Source organism: Cherax quadricarinatus, unplaced genomic scaffold (genome assembly GCF_038502225.1).
Source record: "Cherax quadricarinatus isolate ZL_2023a unplaced genomic scaffold, ASM3850222v1 Contig2498, whole genome shotgun sequence".
In the NCBI taxonomy this organism is placed as follows: domain Eukaryota; kingdom Metazoa; phylum Arthropoda; class Malacostraca; order Decapoda; family Parastacidae; genus Cherax; species Cherax quadricarinatus.
The window spans coordinates 15,268-28,518 of NW_027197524.1; the positions used below are offsets into that span (position 1 = coordinate 15,268).

Sequence of the window (13,251 nt, forward strand, 5' to 3'; positions counted from 1 at the left end):
AGAGATTAGTGCAGAAGCTAGAGCATCAGGCGCATATAACAGGAAGGGCACTGCAATGGATCAGAGAATACCTGACAGGGAGGCAACAACGAGTCATGGTACGTAATGATGTATCACAGTGGGCACCTGTGACGAGCGGGGTCCCACAGGGGTCGGTCCTAGGACCAGTGCTATTTTTGGTATATGTGAACGACATGACGGAAGGGTTAGACTCAGAAGTGTCCCTGTTTGCAGATGATGTGAAGTTAATGAGGAGAATTAAATCTGATGAGGACCAGGCAGGACTTCAAAGAGACCTGGACAGACTGGACACCTGGTCCAGCAAATGGCTTCTCGAATTTAATCCTGCCAAATGCAAAGTCATGAAGATAGGGGAAGGGCACAGAAGACCACAGACAGAGTATAGGCTAGGTGGCCAAAGACTGCAAACCTCACTCAAGGAGAAAGATCTTGGGGTGAGTATAACACCGAGCATGTCTCCGGAAGCACACATCAATCAGATAACTGCTGCAGCATATGGGCGCCTGGCAAACCTGAGAACAGCATTCCGACACCTTAGTAAGGAATCATTCAAGACACTGTACACCGTGTATGTCAGGCCCATACTGGAGTATGCAGCACCTGTTTGGAACCCGCACTTGATAAAGCACGTCAAGAAACTAGAGAAAGTACAAAGGTTTGCAACAAGGTTAGTTCCAGAGCTAAGGGGAATGTCCTATGAAGAAAGATTAAGGGAAATCGGCCTGACGACACTGGAGGACAGGAGGGTCAGGGGAGACATGATAACGACATATAAAATACTGCGTGGAATAGACAAGGTGGACAAGGACAGGATGTTCCAGGGAGGGGACACAGAAACAAGAGGCCACAATTGGAAGTTGAAGACACAAATGAGTCAGAGAGATAGTAGGAAGTATTTCTTCAGTCATAGAGTTGTAAGGCAGTGGAATAGCCTAGAAAATGACGTAGTGGAGGCAGGAACCATACACAGTTTTAAGACGAGGTTTGATAAAGCTCATGGAGCGGGGAGAGAGAGGGTCTAGTAGCAACCGGTGAAGAGGCGGGGCCAGGAGCTAGGACTCGACCCCTGCAACCACAAATAGGTGAGTACAAATAGGTGAGTACACACACACACACACACACACACACACAGAGAGTATAGTTTTACCAACGCTCTTATATGGGTGTGAAGCATGGGTGATGAATGTTGCAGTGAGGAGAAGGCTGGAGGCAGTGGAGATGTCATGTCTGAGGGCAATGTGTGGTGTGAATATAATGCAGAGAATTCGTAGTTTGGAAGTTAGGAGGAGGTGCAGGATTACCAAAACTGTTGTCCAGAGGGCTGAGGAAGGGTTGTTGAGGTGGTTCGGACATGTAGAGAGAATGGAGTGAAACAGAATGACTTCAAGAGTGTATCAGTCTGTAGTGGAAGGAAGGCGGGGTAGGGGTCGGCCTAGGAAAGGTTGGAGGGAGGGGGTAAAGGAGGTTTTGTGTGCGAGGGGCTTGGACTTCCAGCAGGCATGCGTGAGCGTGTTTGATAGGAGTGAATGGAGACAAATGGTTTTTAATACTTGACGTGCTGTTGGAGTGTGAGCAAAGTAACATTTATGAAGGGGTTCAGGGAAACCGGCAGGCCGGACTTGAGTCCTGGAGATGGGAAGTACAGTGCCTGCACTCTGAAGGAGGGGTGTTAATGTTGCAGTTTAAAAACTGTAGTGTAAAGCACCCTTCTGGCAAGACAGTGATGGAGTGAATGATGGTGAAAGTTTTTCTTTTTCGGGCCACCCTGCCTTGGTGGGAATCGGCCAGTGTGATAATAATAAAATAATAATAATAATAATAAATTTGAAGCCAGTAGAACTATATACAAAAGATCAAGTAATCAGTCCCTCAGCCTTGGAGTTGGTGTGGAGAGCACCGTAGTTGTGTAGATCCTACACGACTATTGTGCTTTTCACACCAACTCCAAGATTGAGGGACTGATTACTTCATCTTTTGTATATAGCTTTTCAGAACTGAGGTTGTGAAGGGCCTAGCCTATGTATTTTATGCCACTGAGATCACTTTGCCTAAGCAGCTAATATGGCAGTTGGCTATTTGACAGTGATGAGATGCAGCTTTGAACTGACTACTATTCAATATTATTCTGGAACTTGCTTTCTGTAAACCTTGCAAGTTCCTTCCTGACTGATGGGACAGGCTCCTGGAGTCTTTAAATGTGGAGGAGGCCAGAGTGAACATACAAAAGCTTCACTTGACATGCTGTTGGAGTATAAGCGAGGTAACATGGAGGATTCAGGGAAACTGGCAGATTGGACTTGAGTCCTGGAGGTGGGAAGTACAGTGCCTGCACTCTGAAGGAGAGGTGTTAATGTTGCAGTTTAATAACTTTAGTGTAAAGCACCTCTGGCAAGACAGTGATGGAGTGAATGATGGTGAAAGTTTTTCTTTTTCGGGCCACCCAACCTTGGCGGGAAATGGCCGATGTGTTAATAATAATAAAAAATATTCCCTCATTCATTCTTGTAGATTTTTGTGCTTTAGATGGTTAGTGGTGGATGTTATAGGTACAAATTCAGGTACATGTTTACACTTGTTCATATAAACCTGATAAGTTTAGGTAAACATTTATGTATATTTGTTCAGATGGTTATATATCTTTGAAGAGTTTCGAGAGTTTATCTACTCTCTGAGCCCGGCCATGGGACAAGCTCGTCTGGTGCTTGCCTGGTCAACCAGGCTGTTGCTGCTGGAGGCCCGCTGCCCCACATATCCATCACAGCCTGGTTGATCTGGCACCTGGTGAAGATACTTGTCTAGTTTCCTCTTGAAGGCTTCTACACTTGCTCCAGCAGTGTTTCTGATATCTTCTGGTAAGATGTTGAATAGTCTGGGACCCCGGATGTTGATACAGTGTTCCCTTATTGTCCCCACCGCACCCCTGCTCCTCACTGGGTTTATTTTACACTTCCTCCCATATCTCTCACTCCAGTATGTTGTTATGGCAGTGTGCAGATTTGGGACCAAGCCCTCGAGTACCTTCCAGGTATATATTATCATGTACCTCTCTCTCCTCCGCTCCAATGAGTACATGTTCAAGACTTGCAGGCGTTCCCAGTAGTTTAGGTGCTTTACTGGCTCAATGTGAGCCGTAAACGATCTCTGTATTTGTTCCAGCTCCGATATTTCTCCTGCTTTGAACGGGGCCGTCAGCACTGAGCAATATTCTAAGTGAGGGAGCACTAGCGATTTGAAGAGTGTCACCATCGGCATTGTTTCCCTTGTTTTGAAAGTTCTCAATACCCACCCAGTCATCTTCCTGGCTGTCGTGATCTTTGTCTTGTTATGGTCTTTAAAAGAAAGGTCCGCTGACATAATTATTCCCAGGTCTTTTACGTGTTCCTTACGTTCTATTTGGTGACCCTCTTGAGTTTTGTATATAGTGCTCCTTTTGAGTTCTTCATTCTTTCCATACCTAAGCAGCTGGAACTTATCACCATTGAACGTCATGTTGTTTTCCACTGCCCACTGGAAAACCCTGTTTATGTCTTCCTGTACTTTTTCAGTGTCCTCTACCGTACTGACTTTCATGCTTATTTTAGTGTCATCTGCAAATGATGATTCAAAAGTGTGCCGGCACCTGCAGAGGTGCCAGGACAGTGCCTTAGGGCACTGAGCCTTTGACCTCGCTGATGCTGGATCTTGCCCTGTTCACTACTGCTTTTAGTGTTCTGTGTGTTAGGAAACCGAAAATCCATCTGCTTACCTTCCCCGTAATGCCCATGGCCTTCATTTTGTGCGCTCACTCCATGATCGCATTTGCCAAACGCCTTTGCAAAATCTGTGTAAATCACATCTGCGTTTTGGTCGTGCCTCCGTAATTCTGTCATAATGGTTCAGCAGCTGTGACAGACATGATCGTCCTGCTCTAAAACCATGCTGGTTCGGGTTATGTTGGTTGTGCTGGTCCATGAAATTTGTAACCTGCCGTCTCATCACTCTTTCGAAGATTTTTATGATGCGAGAGGTTAGGGCTACTGGTCTGTAATTTTTAGCTAGTGCTCTACTACCTCCCTCATGCAAAGGAGCTATGTCTGCACTCTTTAAGGCCTCCAGTATTTCACCTAGATCTAAGCTCTTTCTCCAAAGAATACTGAGGGCTCGTGCTAGTGGTACTTTGCACTTCTTTATAAATAGAGCATTCCATGAATCTGGTCCAGGTGCTGAGTGAGTGGGCATGTTTTCCATTTCTTTTTCGAAATCTATGGGATTTGTACTAATGTCAGTTAGTTGGTCTGCGCGGCCTTCTTCTTCTTCTTCTTCTTCTTCTTATGACCAGAGCTTTGGTGAGATGGGTAAGGAAGAAGGATGGGTAAGGATAGAAATATTGGAAAAGGGTGGGAGGGGGGAGAGAGGTAGGATATAAAAGGTAAGTGGCCCAACCACTTTGTTGTAATTTAAAAAGTGTATGTGAAATGATAAGATATTCTTTAAGAGGTATAATACTAACCCATCAGAGTCACATAGATATAACAGATATATAAGTACATGACTCTGAATTGCTATTAATTATACAAGTTGCAATTTTTTTTTTTTGCGATTGCACAACGGATATTTATGCGACAATGAAGGCAATAATTTTCTGGCCAGTTTATAGAATTACGTGACAATGGCTTCTTACAGGTGGTGTCCAGCCATAGTAAATAGCATAATTTTTACATTAGATTGTTATATAAGATGTCTCCCTAATTGGGGGCGATGATGTTCTCAGTATACATAGAAGGGTTCTGGTGGTACCCAATCTTCTTCAGGGAGGTTGCTCAATATCATGGGTCGATGGTAATCATCTTTATGTATAAAGCGACGGACCCTCTGTGGGAGAGTCATTCTTTGAGTCCTGTGAGGAGGAGTATTGATGGTATAATCCGTGGTATTTACCACTTGTATAGGATGTTCTCTATCTGGCATGTATAGTTCTTGCATTGTATAGAGTTGTTTCTTTTTTAGGGTGTCAAGGCGTACATTTATGGCAGTAATATCTTGTTGTATGTGTAAATCTGCCATTTTAACTCTGTCTCTCCTCCTGGTATCGGTAATGAAGCGAAGAGCTCTATTCTGGACCCTTTGTAACCGTAGCATATTTGTCTTAGTTGTTAATGACATTGGGACACAAGGGTATTCGAGTATTGGTCTTATTATCATTTTATACAGATGTTTTTTGACATGTTGAGGGGCTTGATTGAATCGAAAGAGTCTGCTAAGACCGGCTTTGGCTATGTTGATCTTTTTAGTTACATGAGATGTTGAGTGGAGCAGCCTGTCTATTTCATATCCCAAAATCTTGTTAGGGTTTCTAATGGCTACAGGTGTACCTCTGATGGAGATACCCCCTTTATCTTCAATTGTTGATGCAAAACATCCTATCGTGCTAACAAGGACCTTGTCAGGATTAGTCGTAATTCTCCATTTCTTTTCCCAATTAGATGTTCGACGAAGTTCAATATTCATTTTCTCTATGACTCTCTCATACTTGTATTTTCCTGTTACCGGAGTTGATGAGACGACATGAATAACATCATCTGCAAACTGTGTCACAATTGTGTCATTAAACTCTGGTTGAGGAAGGTCATTCACGTAAATGTTGAACAGGAGTGGACTGAGACAAGATCCTTGCCGGACACCAGCTGTCGGTATAAAAGGCTCTGTCGACCTGCCATGAAAGGTGGGAATGATTTTTCTTTGAGTTAAGAAATTATATATTAATCTGAGAAAAGTCCAATTATGGTCTGGTAGGTCAATGAGTTTGTATATAAGGCCATCATGCCATAAGCTATCAAAAGCTTTATGAACATCTCTGGTGGCAATTAAGGCAAGATTGCCCTGATGTTTTAGACTTGCTACAGTATTGAAAATAACATTTATTGCATGATTGGTACCTCTATGTGTTCTAAAGCCAAATTGTTTTTCAGTAAAAAAGTGATTAAACTCCATATAGTAGTTCAATCTGTTGGAAATGACTTTCTCAAGAACTTTTCCAGTGACTTCAAGTAAAGATATAGGTCTATAGTTCCCAGGTTGGTGGATGTCTTTATTGGGCTTACCAAGAAAGATCATCTTAGCAGTCTTAAAAACAACTGGAAAATGTCCTGAGGCCAAGATGGCATTAAAGATATTGACCAAAGACTGTTTACAATTTCTAGGTAGGTACTTTATTTGTTTCATTATTATTCCAGAGAGGCCAGGGGCTCTATTTCTCATTCTTCCAATAACCTGACTTATCTCTAGTAATGTAATAGGTCTAGTAAGCGGGTGGGTATCTTCAAGAGTTGAAGTATCGATGGAAGGTAGTGGTTGTAGATCATCCAAGTTCTCATCTCTCCATTCATTTACTAACTGATAATGATTATTGTTAAATTGACGACTGTTATTATGGGAGAGAATTTTCTCCCATACATCACCCATCAAATTAGCCTGGTCCTGTGGATCGTCAAGTTTAATTTCAACATCTTCCTCATCCTCATCAGTGAAGGTATGGACTAGGTAGTTAGGAGCCTTGTGCTTTGGTCCTTATCAAAACGACCTCTACCTAAAGCTACCCAAGAAATAACTCCCGTACACCAATGACATCATTCTCCTCCTGCTATTCAAGTTTCTCCCCTTAATGCAACTAGGACCAGGTTGAGAGTCACTGGACCCCTGCATTTACATGATAAAAATAAATTTCCATATTATAATTTATTACTTTTTGACGGTGGTTATATATATTTTTTTTAATTTTTCATGTAATAAAGGAAGAAGACAAGGTCGGAGGCCCATGTGATGAGCAGAGGACAAGCTCGGAGACCCACGTGATGGGCAGAGGACAAGCTCGGAGACCTATGCGATGACCAGAGGACAAGCTCGGAGGCCCATGTGATGGGCAGAGGACAAGCTCGGAGACCCACGTGATGGGCAGAGGACAAGCTTGGAGGCCCCTGTGATGACCAGAGGACAAGCTCAGGGGCCCATGTGATGGGCAGCACCAATTACCTGCACAGGTCTGCCATAGTGCTCCTCCATCATGATGTTAAGATTACAGCAGCAGCAAGGTGTACATCGCTCCAAGGATACTTACATACCAAAGATAAGTTGTGAAAGATTAGCATTTTCTGAGTTCCCTTATTGAGCAATACTTGCATTAATTTTCATTAAATTAAACATTGAATTTGAGTGAATGTTAACTTGTACATTAGAGTTTATTAATTAAAAAAATTTGTACAGTAGACAGTTACATTATGCAGTAGTTAAGATCCTAAAAATGCCATGTTAGGTACACTGAAGAACTTAGGGGGAAAAAATAGGGTTACATTCTTAGGAGCCCTAAAGAAGCCAATACCACTGGTACTAAAGGCAAGAGTTGTACTGGTATGTACATAGATTCTGTAATGGATTTCTGGGCTGTTTTACCCTGCATTACATTATACACCTGACGGTAAGGCATCATCAGCTGCTCTAGACCCTATTTCAGAGCAATACTTCTAGATTTATTAGGGCCCCTCTTCGTTGAAAAAGTCTAACTTTAAGTCAGTCCATTTAGTAAATCATGTCAGTAAGAAAGGTCAATCCTGTCAGTCAAGTAAGTCAAGTCAGTCCAGTCAATAAGTCTAACGAGTAAATCAAATCACTAAGTCAGTCAGTAGGTAAAGTTCAGTCAGTAAGTCAATTCAGTCAGTCAAGTCTAAGTCAGTCAGATCAGTAATTCATCAGTTAAATCAGTAAGTCAAGTCAGTAAGTCAGTCAGGTCAGTAAGTCTTAATCCAGTCAGTAAGTCAGTTTATTCAGGTACAGTGGACCCTCAGTTAACGATGCTATTGGATAGCGATAAAATCGGATACCGATTCATTTTTGTTAAAATATTGGCTCGGCTAATGATGGAGAACTCAGTTAAGGACATTTGTCCTGAACGTGTCCGCGCAGCCCGAGCCCATGTAAAGCCAGTGTGCCATTGTTTACAAGCCAGAGAGGACAGACTATAATAAATGTGGAGGATAATATACTATGCCTCAATTGAACATTGGAGTTATTGCTTCCACACACTTTCCTCACTCTTGCTTCTCTCTCTCCCTCCATAAGAATGTTATTGAACGTCTCCTTTCCTTCTTCCAGGCGTGGGCGTCTTGGAGGTGGATGCCACCACCGTCACCAACAGCCTTGAGAACCAGAGACGTGTAGGAGGGAAACTTGTCTAACCCTCCAGCTGGAGACGACACAAGAAACTAAACCTACGAGGGGAAGGTTCCTTCCCAGGATCACCCTGGTAAGTCCCAGTAGCAGAGTTGAAGGATGCTTAAGGGTGCATATTAGAGGTTCTGATAGACCAAATTTAGTTAATGGTTGAGAAGGGTGTGATGGACCTCTGAAAGGTAGATACATATATAATGTGCAGAAATGAGAGCTGAGGGGATGGATATATTTTCTATATGGTAAAAATAATGATTCAGAGGGGTGTGGTGGATATATGTGTGTGTGTGTGTGTGTGTGTGTGTGTGTGTGTGTGTGTGTGTGTGTGTGTGTGTGTGTGTGTGTGTGTGTGTGTGTGTGTGTGTGTGTGCAGGAATGAGGGCTCTGGAGATGGAGTTTTATTGTAAATTGTGAAAGTGATTGTGTGTGTAAATGTAAGTGTAGTCTGTAATATAAAACCTGAAGAATGTGTAGAGAAGAAAATAGGAATGTAAAGACAGGGAGGAAAGGGTGGGTTCTCTCCTATAAAGATCAGGAGGGTCTATAAGGATGAATGTAGGTATGAAAAATGGCGAGTAGAGCTTCTGAAGTGAAGAGTATAGTAGGTTGTGGATGATTTTGTGAACAGCAGAGAGGGAACAGGTGGTAGTTTCTAGCTGCCAGGACAGAGAGATATGTGCTAGTTTCTAGTAGCCAGGCCAGAGAGATGTAGTTTCTAGTAGCCAGGAGAGATGTGCTAGTGAAATGCAGCTCCCACCCGTCCCACCCTAGGGTCAACAAAGCATCAGAGGATGCAGTATTATCTGTTCCCTCAGGTAGAGACTCAGAGTGGACAAAAGTATGAGAATAATAGGAAACCAGGGAAAATTAATAGAATTTGAGAGAATAGACAGTAACACTATTCTCTCAAAAGTGTGCTGCTGCTACCACCTGCTCTTTTAATAGTGGAAGAGATAAAAGTAGCAATAGTCATAGGAGGGAAAGATGGATTTTTGGGTTAGAGCAGGAGAAAAACCCAGTGAGAAATATTACAGGCTAGTTATATCAAGATAGTGGTCTTGTTAAGTACTGGCTCTTAGGGTAGCTTGGCCTGAAAATTGAACAGTAGGCACCTTATCACGGGCTTGACTCGACCAGTTTCTTAGGTTTTCAATATTGTCCCAGAAATCACTGGAGGCAGTGGAGATGTCATGTCTGAGGGCAATGTGTGGTGTGAATATAATGCAGAGAATTCGTAGTTTGGAAGTTAGGAGGAGGTGCGGGATTACCAAAACTGTTGTCCAGAGGGCTGAGGAAGGGTTGTTGAGGTGGTTCGGACATGTAGAGAGAATGGAGCGAAACAGAATGACTTCAAGAGTGTATCAGTCTGTAGTGGAAGGAAGGCGGGGTAGGGGTCGGCCTAGGAAGGGTTGGAGGGAGGGGGTAAAGGAGGTTTTGTGTGCGAGGGGCTTGGACTTCCAGCAGGCATGCGTGAGCGTGTTTGATAGGAGTGAATGGAGACAAATGGTTTTTAATACTTGACGTGCTGTTGGAGTGTGAGCAAAGTAACATTTATGAAGGGATTCAGGGAAACCGGCAGGCCGGACTTGAGTCCTGGAGATGGGAAGTACAGTGCCTGCACTCTGAAGGAGGGGTGTTAATGTTGCAGTTTAAAAACTGTAGTGTAAAGCACCCTTCTGGCAAGACAGTGATGGAGTGAATGATGGTGAAAGTTTTTCTTTTTCGGGCCACCCTGCCTTGGTGGGAATCGGCCGGTGTGATAATAAATAAAAAAAAAAAAAATCACACCACTGGTAAATAAAACATCCCCCCAAAAAAGTACAACTCTTGATTTTAGCACACAAGATTCATATTCTCATGTGTACAGCTGCATAAGCTATGACCCATGTGGGTTTAGTACTTTGTTTTGATTGTAATACTAATACTGATATCCGTTTCAGGTGTGGAGAGCTAAAGTTTCTGGACGAGTTCAGAGAGGTGGCACACAGGGTCGTGTCCTGGTACTACACTGTCTCCCATCCCAACCAGTCTTGAGCAACCAAAGTCAGGAGAACTCCACCACCTCCACTCAGGGTGATAGTGTGTCATCCAGGCTTCTAGCGGCCCAGAGTGACCTAACTACCTCCATAATGTAGCCAGATGAGCAATCTTCACCAGTCAGTGATGGAGTATGGTCAACACTCCTTCCAGAGAGCACATCAATAACTGACCCTCCAGGTGCTGTGAATGCTGTGCACCTTCCAGTAGCTTCAGTCAACCAGTCATCACAGCGAGTGAAAAGTGTGCTAAAAGTGTGTGAAAGCCCATGTATCATTAGATTAATTTGAGGGCTCCGAGTTATTGAAAAAACTCGCTTTGCTTTGGAGCGTGAAAAAGGATCCTATTGTGCCATGAAACAGTTGTCATTTCGATTCAATCACGAGAGAAAAAATTAAAATTGAAAAGTGGAAAAATAATAAGACTTTTCACAGCGTTGTAAATGAGTGTTTTGTAAAGAACAATCACGGCACTGTGACCGGAGCAAATAGTTTTGTTTAGTCTTGGACCGAAATGTTGTCATAAGTAGCTTAAGTGCGAGTTATTTGCTCCAGTCACGGCGCTGTGACTATTTTGTATTGAAAGTTGTTGTGTTGTATATTGCCTGCAGTTGCAGCTTATGTCTTGACAGTGTCAAAGACAAGTCTAGTAGCAGAATATTGTGCCAGGAGAGTCGAGAGCTTTTAGAAGTTTATGACTTATCTATCATTCAGTGTTGAGTTGTACTAAGTCATAACAAACTTCTAAAGGCTCTCTTGACTCTCCTGGCACAATATTCTGCTACTAGACTTGTCTTTGACACTGTCAAGACATAAGCCGCAACTGCAGTCAATATATACACAACAAGAAAAACTGTTTATGTAAAATGTTTTGTAATCTTCTCATAAATAAATCTATATAAATAAATGAAATCATTCAATAATAACCAGTAATGCATTGGGAAAGAGAGGGGGGTGCAGGGGCGAGGGGGGGGGGGCTGCATGGGTGAGCAGGGTACAAAAATGGGGGGAGGGGTGAGGGGGTACAAAAAAGGGAGGGTTGGGGAGAAAGGGGTGTTTAAGGGGAGAGGGGGTAGGGGGTTACAGAGCAAAGGGGGGGTTTGACACATTTATGGCCATAAAGAAGAGTATTTACTGGATTTTTCTGGGGAGGGGGGAGTGTGGGGTTAGGGAGGTGGGAGGTTCAGTAATTTCCACGGTGAAAATAACAGTATCAGCTACTTAAGACTCGAGTTTTCACTGTGAAAATAATTTTTTTTTTAAAAAGTGCAAAACTGCAAGGGTTATACAGCTCCAAATTTCCAGTTTTTCTTCCAGTGGACAGAAATATAAACATCACAGTTCCTGACCAGCCGGGCTGTGGCTCGTACGTTGGTTTGCGTACAGCCAGCAGTAACAGCCTGGTTGATCAGGCTCTGATCCACCAGGAGGCCTGGTCACAGACCGGGCCGTGGGGGCGTTGACCCCTGGAACTCTTTCCAGGTAAACTCCAGGTAATAATGAAGGATAATATAAACATCAGTATTATTATTGAAAATAATTTCCCAAAATTATGCTGTATGTTTTTTATAATGTAGATGTGCCTGATACATTACTATTGCTCTGAGGTGTATTTTGGAGAATGGAGCTGACAGGGAGGCTCTGCGCCTGCGCCGACGAGCAGGGGGAGAGACGCCCTTGTTTTTTAATGTGATATAAGCACGCTAATGTAATGTGCATAATTTTCATCGCTCTAGGGGTTATATTGGGCTTAAAACCTCTCAAATAGGAGCGGAAATTGTTGTAATTGCAGTCCTTCATAACGTGAGCATTAAGCAGATGGGCAGGACAGCTCCAGAACTCCAGCAAGTATGTCTTTATAATTACGTAGAAATTGTGGTCAGTATTTTCTAAATAAACTTGAGACAGGGGGCATTTTGAATATGATACACAGTAATCTCCAGACAAATTGGCGAGTGTTATGATTATAAATTCTTCTGTTATATAAATGTGTATATGTAATTATTTATTAATTTTAATATAATCCACATGTTTATGTTAAATTTTACCAGAATTCCTGGTTATGTATATTTCATTTGTAATTAATATAGGTCTAGAGCAACTTGTGGATACGACAGTTGTAGGTATCTAAGGGGGACATTTTTTGTGACCTAGGTGTCCCAAAATTCTTGCTTGTCTATGTAATTTTGATAAATAATAATTTGTTACCATTTACTGGTATGTATCTAATTAGATTCATCCAGGTAAATGTGATTTTCCACAATTGTTATAAACATTAATATAATCACAGTACTGTAATGAAGGATAAACATCACTTTTATAAACATTATAAACCACTATTATAAACATTATAAACATCACTATTATAAACATAATCGCAATGGATATAAACATCACTAATATAATCACAGTAATATAAACATCACAGCAGAATAAACATGACAGTAATATAAACATGACAATAAAAACATCGCAGCAATATAATCACAGTAATATAAACATCACATTAGATTTATCATGGGAATTTTAACATCAAAATTGGTTTTAAGTAGGATGGGTTTGGTAAGGGAGTCGAAATGTTTACGTTGAGGTGTAGAAGAAATTGTGTTTCATATGGTTTTTTTTTAGTGAAACATTGGAAGAGGTTTGTACGTGGTTGGGGAGGGTTTCAGGGTTTCTTAGTGGGGGAAGTATCTCAACTGTACGGGCCTTAACCTTGGAAGTTAGCAAGTGTGTCAAGGGAGGTAAGAAGAGCAATACTGTATGTGGTGGTTGATTTCCTATATACATAATGGACCCTCGAATTTAGTAGTCCCATTTCTGTATGCAAAACTATTGTTATTCTTTATAAAATGTATTTTTTGTTAATATTTTTGGGTGTCTGGAATGGTTTAATTGGATTTACATTATTTCTTATGGGAAATATTAACAAAAAATACATTTTATAGAGAATAACAATAGTTTTGCATACAAAAATGGGACTAGTAAATTCGAG

General features: G+C 41.9%; 1 long non-coding RNA gene across 1 annotated transcript; it reads left to right on the forward strand.

Annotated features, from left to right (window-relative positions):
• The first annotated feature begins 7,127 nt into the window (after positions 1-7,127).
• On the forward strand, positions 7,128-11,168 carry LOC138851872 (uncharacterized). The gene is made up of 2 exons (XR_011391466.1): positions 7,128-8,296; positions 10,161-11,168. It is a non-coding gene; the product is annotated as an uncharacterized lncRNA (long non-coding RNA).
• The last annotated feature ends 2,083 nt before the right edge of the window (positions 11,169-13,251 follow it).